Source organism: Hydra vulgaris, chromosome 09 (genome assembly GCF_038396675.1).
Source record: "Hydra vulgaris chromosome 09, alternate assembly HydraT2T_AEP".
Classification (NCBI taxonomy): Eukaryota; Metazoa; Cnidaria; class Hydrozoa; order Anthoathecata; family Hydridae; genus Hydra; species Hydra vulgaris.
In genome coordinates, this window is record NC_088928.1 from 62,241,575 (window position 1) to 62,251,023 (window position 9,449).

At 27.9% G+C, this 9,449-nt stretch overlaps 1 long non-coding RNA gene across 1 annotated transcript; it reads right to left on the reverse strand.

Annotated features, from left to right (window-relative positions):
• Positions 1-952: 952 nt before the first annotated feature.
• Positions 953-1,959, reverse strand: LOC100212852 (uncharacterized). The gene is made up of 2 exons (XR_010640940.1): positions 1,721-1,959; positions 953-1,459 (listed from the first exon to the last, which is right to left on the reverse strand). It is a non-coding gene; the product is annotated as an uncharacterized LOC100212852 (long non-coding RNA).
• Between the last annotated feature and the right edge of the window lie 7,490 nt (positions 1,960-9,449).

The following is a 9,449-nucleotide window of genomic DNA, read 5'->3' on the forward strand; positions in this document are numbered from 1 at the left end:
GAACATGCTTCCTGAATGGAAAATTTAATATTGTAATTGGTTGGTTGTAATTAGTTGGTTGTAATTGGTTGGTTGGTTTATAAAGACTTCATAGTATTATTTTGACCATAAAACTATTTAAAAAAAAAATCAAATATTATGTCTTTGTTGTTTTCACTGTTTCCATTTTGTTATCACTTATATTTTTTAGTAAATACATTAGTACTTTTTTTTTTTTTAATGTTATTATTATATTAATATTAATTGTATTATAGTTATAATTAACTCAATATAAAAAAAAGTCTTTAATATTTATTTGAAAAAAGCACGAGCCTTAACTTTTTTAAACAATTTTTTGAAGTGATAATTGATACAGGATTTTTTGAAGTGATAATTGATACAGGATATTTCTGACGAGTGAAAACCAAGAAAATTAAAAATTTTAAAATTAAATTCTAAAAAAATTGAATTTCTGAAAAAGAAATCAAATATTGTCCAAGTTGAGTGGTTTATTCAACATAACCTCAATAGTTAAAATAACTGAAACAACTTAGTACTTCTCAATGATCGTTTTTCTTAATATCACAAATATTTTTTTTGTCTCATTTACACTCAATCTCTTTGCACTCAACTTACATAAAATCAAATACATGACACTCGATTTACATCAAATCTCTGTTCTCGAAGTCATTTGAAATTTTGCGTTTTGTATTTTATCATGAACAATAAGCATTTTTATAAAGATTTGCAGAGACCCTTCAATAATAGAAAATATAGGTAGATAAATACGTAAAAAAATAAATGAATCTTCCGAGACTCAGATGAATCTAAAACACTAGGTTTATTATACTTATAATGTAATATACTTTATATAAAAAAACTTTATATATCTGGAGCACCAGGTATATTAAGTTTCTAGTTCGTTTTTTTGGGGCTCTTATTATAGTTCTATTTAATGGTCACACACGTGTAGTTTTAGGTAAAGCTTTTATTAGAATATTTGTGGTTTATAAAACATATTTAAAATTTTTAATTTAAAAAATTGTTTAGTGAATCTGAAACTGCGATTTTGAGTGTACTGACGTAATACTTTTAGTAAAGAGCAGCCGCTATTGAATTAGACATTCTTTGGATTTATCATTTTCGTCAACATTTTCGTTTAATTTAGGTATAGTTGTGCTGCTTGGCTGGCAGGAACCTTTTGAATTGTTTGATACTGTACTACCCTTCAAATCGTATTTGTCCCGAAGAGTCGAACGAAACTTTTCTCGTTCGGAGTTTCGTATTCGGGCGCGCTCTTCGCGTTCAAGTTTTTCGTTTTCTTGACGCTGCTCTATTTCCCTTAAATATTTCTGCCGTTTAATTTCATTAGCTTTATCGTCATCTTCAGACATAAACGAGGCGACATTTTTTGTCATATCGTTTTTAAGGTTAGATGCTTTAGTCTGCAACAACGCTTGGGTGATTTTGTCCATTATATCTAAAAAAAAACAAAAAAATTTTTGTTGATAAAAAAATGTGATAATAATTTTCTAGTTAAAAGTAAAACATTTCTTTAACAAAAGCATTATGTTATTATCGCATTTTGTCAACAAAAGCATTTTTCAAAACAAAGATTTTAAAACAATGATTTTAACGTTTTCTTAGCGAAACAACCTTTGTTGATTAATAAACATTTAAAAAAATATCAATATAACATTATTTAATTAAACTTTACATAAAAATAATAAATAAACCATACTGGTTTTACTTCATTGATAATAATTGTAACTTCAGCTCAAAACAATTTTATTTTGTAAAAATCTTTATTTGGCGATAAAAAAAATTTGTCTCGGTTTCTGCTTAATTACAAGCTTTGAGTTAACTTTCAAAAAAAAAAAAAATTAGCACTCCTGCACAGTCACTCTCCAACATACGAATTCATATAATCCAACAATATAAAAAAATCAAATTACAAAAAAACGCGATTTTTATATTGCAGTTTTGTCTATAAAATTTACATATAATAAGCAATGTTAAGCATGTTTAAAACAAACAAAGGCAACAAACAAAAATTAATCTTATAACGAACAAAAATTGAAAAAGAAACTCAGACTACATTATGAGATTAATCAGAAGTATACAAAATCACAACTTTTTTCAAAAATTATAAGGATGGCATTTAAGGTGGAAAAAAGAGACAGGCTTGCTCAGAAGCAACTCTACAAATAAAATGATTGGGGAGGGGGTTTATTCCTTTAAAAATACCGACTGGCTCCTTAAAAAAAAGGTCCTCAAAACTAAAATTTACCCAACTGAATTGTGTCAAATACACGATTAGCTGTCTAAATTCGTAAAAAAACCCGACTATAACTTCAAAAATCACCTTTTTTTGGGGGGTGAAACAACCTTCCCCTCCAAAGAAGGTGATTTTAAAGTTATAATACCCCCATTTCCTAAAATCGCCTCTGGGTCTGATATGTACCTTCCTTTTTTTTCAAAAACAAAAGTAAATCTTTTTTTTAGCCCCTAAAATCCGATGAAAAAGCATCCTGTTCAATTCTGTTCAAAACATTTAAATGAATTTTTAAGTTTTAATTATAAACATGTACAAAAGTATGTATGCACTAGTAGAAAAAAAATTTCAGGTAAAATCGGGTTTCTAAATTGTAACAATAAACTTATAAAATGTGTCAGATTAATTTTTTTTTTTAACAAAACATGATCACCACGAGATGAATGAATGAAGAGAGGAATGGTAACGAAGGAGAACGGAAAATGTTAGGTACACTTGCCAATGTCATGATTTACCATGACATTGGCAAGTGTACCTTATTTTTAATCAATAAAAAAAGTTAATTTGCTCACTAAAGGTTCCAATTAGATAACACATAAAGATAACTAAAAAAAGCTTAGATTAAATAAACCCAAGTATTTAATCTACTGGGAATCATGACTCACGTAAAACTTTTTTACATGAATAACAAAGTCTTTGTTTATCTTTTATTTATTTAAAAAAAATTATTTTAACTTTTTTAATTTTACATTACTTTTTTTTTTAACAGTACGGAACTTTTCATCTTTGTAATTAAGATCAAATCTTTCTTTTGATCGATTCATAAACATCAACTGTCTTGTAACGATGTCTTGCTTGATTGATTCATGAACGTCAACTGTATTGCTAAGTCTGCCTTCTTATGTTGCTTCTTTTTTATGAGAACTTTGTTTGCTTCGGTTACTTGTTTAACTCTTCTTTTAATTAACTGCCTATATCAAGGACAACTTGGAACATTTATAAGCTGAAATATTATTAATTTTTTTTTTTTTTTTTTGTAATCAGACCGCATGTAAAAACAGGCAGATAGTCCAGCCGATTAGATCCAGATCCAGAATATTAAATACAGTATGCGGAGCTCCACAGCGATCAATCCTTGGTCCGCACCTATCCTTTAAATATATTAACAACTTTGTAATGCATTAAATTGTTAAATTATTAAACTGTTAAATTGTTAAATTATTAAAACTAAACTCAATTATGTTTGTAGACGATAAAAATTTATCTCTTACCAATAATGATATCAAATATCAATATACAGATATGAATATGAAATTAAATAAAGTAAATATTTATTTAGGGCAAACAAACTTAATGTCGAGAAAACAAATTTTACTCTGTATCATAAAAAAAAAAACACAAGAATTAAATACTCCTCACAAACGTTGCACAAACTTTGTTTAAATGATAAAATAATTAAAAAGCAAGCAAGTATATTATTCTTTAAAAGTATAATATTCTTTGAAAACCTTGTCGAAAAAAATTTATCCTGGTTTCCCCAAACAAAATATAGACAAAACACGCTTGTTGAATCTATATTTTATATATATTGCCGAATTTATGTTTATATACTATAAACATAAACAAAAAAAACTTCGTATAAAAGAAATGAAAATGATGGATGTATTTTAAATAAATATCTATCAACATTTTTATGTATAGACATTACAACAACCACTAGCAAACTTCAACAATAAGTTTGAAATAAATCTAAATGAAAAAACTTAAGATCAAATGGAAAAAACAAATATAAATTGCTTCGAAAATGTAATAAACTCGCTGAACATTGTAGGGGAGTAAGGACGCATTGATTGCCGGGGCAGTATGATCTTTAAGCTTTTACTCATTTATTTTTGACAGAGATTGCAATTTAATTAACCATTAAACTACCCTTTATTGTTTAATTGTAATACTTTTGATGAGATCAACTTCTGCGTTTTGATGAGATCAACTTCTGCGTTTTGATGAGATCAACTTCTGCGTTTTGATGAGATCAACTTCTGCGTTAAGAAAATAGAAAATAAAGTTATTCATTTTGAAAAGTGATTTTTTGAAAGTAGTAAACAAATTCAAATAATTTTTTAGTTAGATTTTTGTATGACTTTATAACCATTTTGTTGTTAACTCATATGTGTTAAGTGTATAATAAATTTGTTTTTTTTTTTAGTTGGTTACAATACTTATAAAAGTTATTGGCATCAATATGTCAACTGTATCTATTGGAGCACGTTGATCGTTGACTATGCGGGGCTCTGATCGGAGGCATTGATTTTTTTTTAATTTTCAGACTTTTAATTGGTTAGTTATAGAAAAAAAAATTGAGAGATTTGCTATGCCATCTGATACAATTAAAGCAGCTTTTAAAACGAAGTTTTAGAGGGCAGACCAGTAAATATTGCAGCTCGCAAGTTTAGCATAAATTGAATGACTTTAAAAAGATATTTTCATAAAAAGAAGCTCAATCCAAATGAATCTTTTGAGCTTAATTACAACAATAAAAAAGTTTTTATTGCAGAAAATAAAAAAAGTTTATCAAGTGAGATACTACTTGTAGCAAAAGTCAATACGATTATTGGCATTTTGCTATAAAAAATAATAAGATCTGCCCATCATCATGGATCAAAAATAATATTGCACAGATTGGTTGCAAGATTTTATAAAAAGACAACCAGAGTTGTCTTTACGAATATCTGAAGCAACTAGCTTTGCTCAATTAACTGCCTTTAACTGACACGCTGTAGGAGAATGTTTTTAAAAATCTAAAAACAGGAAGAAAGCGATATAAATTTGATCCTTAATGCATATATAACATTGATGAAATTGGTTTAACAACGGTACAAAAGCCAGTAAAAGTGTTAGCAGGTAAAAAAAGTAAGCAAGTTGGAAGAATCACATCTTCAGAACGAGGAACATTGGTAACTATAATTTGTGCTTCAAATGCAATAGAAAACTCTATTCATCCACTATTTGTTTTTCCTCCTGGATGCGTTGGATTTGCAAATCCTACTGGTTGGATGAATCGAGGCATTTTTATAGAATGGATAAAATATTTTGTGAGGTATTCAAACTGTTCTCATGAATAAAATATCTATAAATTAAATTATAACTTTTTTTGTGCATCCCATACATTACTTTTAAAATAAACATCAAAATTTACTGAACCATCATGATCTATTTATTGCAAATAAATAGATCATGATGGTTCTATATAATAATCTAGCTTTGTTACTTCTCAACAACCATTAAAGTCATATTTCTATTAGAGCTTTAGATCTTGCAACTCAACATGGAATTACCATGCTAAATTTTCCTCCCTATTGCACCCATAAATAGCAACCATTGGATAGAACGGTTTTTGGACTATTAAAAAGGTTCTACAATGCTGGATGTGACAACTGAATGGTTAAAAATGCAAGTCCTATGACTATTTACGATTTTGTTTCAATAGCTCGCGAACCATATATATAAAGCTTTCTCACCATCTAATATACAGAGAGGATTTCAAGTAAATGGCATTGAACCATTTAATCCAGAAATTTTTAAAGATAATGAGTATTTACCATCATAAGTGTCAGATTGTACTACTTTAAATGCAGTAAACACGATTCTTGTGGAACCTGAAATGACAATAACACATGTTGATGGCATGGAGCCTGAAATGCGTGTAGTACATCATAAAACAAGTTTTTTGAATAAAGTGTCATCAAGTATTTCTTCATTACTCTCACCTGAAATTTTGAAACCCGGAAACATCTGCTAAAAAAAGAAGTGTTAAAAATAGCCAGCTAAAAAAAAGAATCTTGACTGATAATCAGAAATGAAATATGTTTGTCAGAAGAAAAGAAAACCCTAAACCAAACTAACCAACAAAAGAAACTCATCACAAAAGATAAAAAAAGGGGAGAAGTTAAAAACTAATTGCTTAGGAATCATAGTCGGAGATCATAGTACCCTATTGCATAAGGTACATTGATCTTTTGTAAGGGTTTTTGTAATTTTGAAATATACCGTGTTTATTAATTTTTTTCATTAAAAAAATATATTTTTACTTTAAGACAGATTGTTCTATTTTTGTTTAGTAATTAATAAGTTTTTATATCTATATCGGGTTGTTTACAATTGCAAAATAATACTAAGGCGATCAATGCGCCCTTATCTTTCTTATACTCTATCGATGAGCTAAATTATTAAATAACTTTTAAAAGGAGTATAAACTTATTGTGAAGTCCTTAAATTTAAGCAAAAAAAGAAATTTTTAAAATTTTATGATTATAAGAGAAATTTTCTTTTTTCTTTATTTTAATTTATTTATTTTTTTAACTTTAACTTCCTTATTAATTCTCGCCGTTTAACTAATACTTTAAGACCCCAACTCTGCAAAGTCTATTGGCAGTTGTCAACTATCTGGAATGATTAATGATAAAGAATAATTCAAGTCAAGTCTCTATATTTTCACTTTTGACAGAAGTTATTTGTGACCAAATAACCAGAGGATAAGAGGATAGGATCAGATAGGATCAGTGGATCTTTAATAATTTCTTTAGATAATAAGAGGATCTCTAACAAATTTGTAATGGATTTTTATCCAGAACAATTGCGTCATTTAATAGTTGTTCATTACTGCTTTTCCATTTGTTGCTTGTTTAGAGTCTCTCCATCAAGAGTTTTTATCAACCACATACCATCCAATTCAACTTTTTTCCCATGTTTAACTTTACTTAAGGCAATAGGTGATTCCACCTATAGCCTTTTGCCTTTTATCAGTACCATGTTTTATATGGTTTCGAAATCTTCAAGTATGAAGTCCTACTTAATAATTCGCGAAAAGATACATTTTTTAAAATAGGTTAGCTAAGTCGCGTTTGAGTCAAGTTCGCCGACGCATTTATAAGCGTAAGTTGCGTTTGAGTTTCGTTAATACACGCAATTTGTATACGTAAGTTGCGTATAAAATGCGTGGGTAAACGTGATTATTTGCGTAAGTTGAATTTACGTATGCGTAAGTAAACAATAAATTGCGTCAAATGCGTTTGAGTTTGCGTGTGAGTTTTTGTTTTGGACCGCAAACGCAAAACGCATTTTTTTTGCGTTCCAATGTATGGTTGCAATGAACTTATAAGAACTATGCTTTTATGTTTCAGAAAATATTTTCAAACAAAAGTGGCTTTAATAATTGATTGTTTTGAAATAATCATAAATAAATCATCTAATCTACAAGCAACAGCAACAACTTAGTCACAATACAAACATAATATTGTTAAGTTTATAATAGGTTTAAGCCCACAAGGTGAGATAACATTTGTTTTTAAGGCTTGGAGAAGACATGTCAGTGATAAATACCTAGCAGAGCAATGTTCAATTTTAAAAAACATTCTTCCCGGAGATATTGTTTTAGCCGATAGAGTTTTTAACATTGCTAATAGTGTCGGCTTTTAATTGTGTTGGCTTTTATTGTGGGGAGTTAAAGATTTCAGGATTTGCAAAAAGGAAACAACAACTATTTTATTTAGATTGAATCAACCCAAAAAATCACTTCTGTTCGTGTACACGTAGAGAGAGTTAATGGTTTGTTAGATAACAACTATAAAGTTCTACAAAGCATTATGCCATTATATTACTTATATAAAAAAGATTCTGGATTAAGCACACTAGACAAAATTGTTATTGTTCGTTCTTCTTTAATAAATATATGTGATTCAATTATTGTTTGTTCTTCTTTAATAAATATATGTGATTCAATTATTGTTCGTTCTTCTTTAATAAATATATGTGATTCAATTATTGTTCGTTCTTCTTTAATAAATATATGTGATTCAATTATTGTTCGTTCTTCTTTAATAAATATATGTGATTCAATTATTGTTCGTTCTTCTTTAATAAATATATGTGATTCAATTATTCAAATGGAATGGTTATAAACATTTAACATTTAAGTTAAACTAAAATTTATAATCAAAAATAAACTATATAAAATACTTTTGTTAAAATAAAATAGATGTTTCAAAGTTACAACTTATTTTTTGCAGTAACCATGCTCATTAAAAAGTTAATTTTTTTTTTAAAGTAGATGTACTCTGTTTATATAAGTTTTTTTTTATCTGGTATTTCTTTGTTATAATTATTTTTCTTGCTATAAAACTTATCAAATAATTCAGGTAAAAATACATTCTTCAAAAATTTTTTTACATATTGTTATATTTCTTTCCAAAAATTCAAAATCCGGCAATGCCCTTTCACAATAGCAGTCCTTTCAACGTGACCTATAAAACTTATTTTTAAAAAATATCTAGGCTTTGCATTGTAATCAAGCTTAGACAAGTATTCGCTTTTTGCTGACATTGCAGATATATTTGTTTATATTTTTTTGTTTACGATTTTTTGTCCTTCATAATTTGTCAACTGCATTGGCCAGATGACGCACCTTTTGAAAACAAATATGGGAAGCAACGGCCATTTAACCCACCATCTGTTTAAAAAAATATTCCGCCTAGTTGTTTACTCACACCAGTAAGTAAAGTTAGAAAAACTGTAACTTCAAGCGGTTTCCAAAATAATTTTTCTGACTTATATTTGACGATATCTAACCTTTGTTAAGTGTTAATATCAATCTTATTGTTTAATAAAAAAAGTTTCAATCAAAAATGCACAAACCTCCATTATTTCTATTAGAAATTTTCGAGGATTACTCATTTGTAAAATATTCAAAGTCAAATGTTCTATTTGAGCACCTAAATGCTATGGCGAAAGGTTAGGTAGGTGAAATTTAATAAAGGTTGTAAGTGAAGTTTGATGCACTCCAGATATTATATGTAGAGTATATGAGTATTTAACTATACGATGAATATTTTTGTTTGTGTGTTGACTACAAGTCAACGGTTGGTGAAAAATTTAGCGTTATGTTTACTGTTATGATAGTAAAAAATATCTCTTGAGCGTTATGTTCCCCAAAATTATTTACATATTTTTGTGTCTATGAAATAACAATTTTATACAATGTTTTACCGTTATGTTAGTAAAAAATATGTCTTGGCGTTATGTTCCTCAAAATTATTTACATATTCTTTTGTCTATAAAATAATAATTTTATACAATGTTTTACCGTTATGTTACCCGTTATGTTAGTTTAATATGACATCATAGAAATATTTGTAAAAAA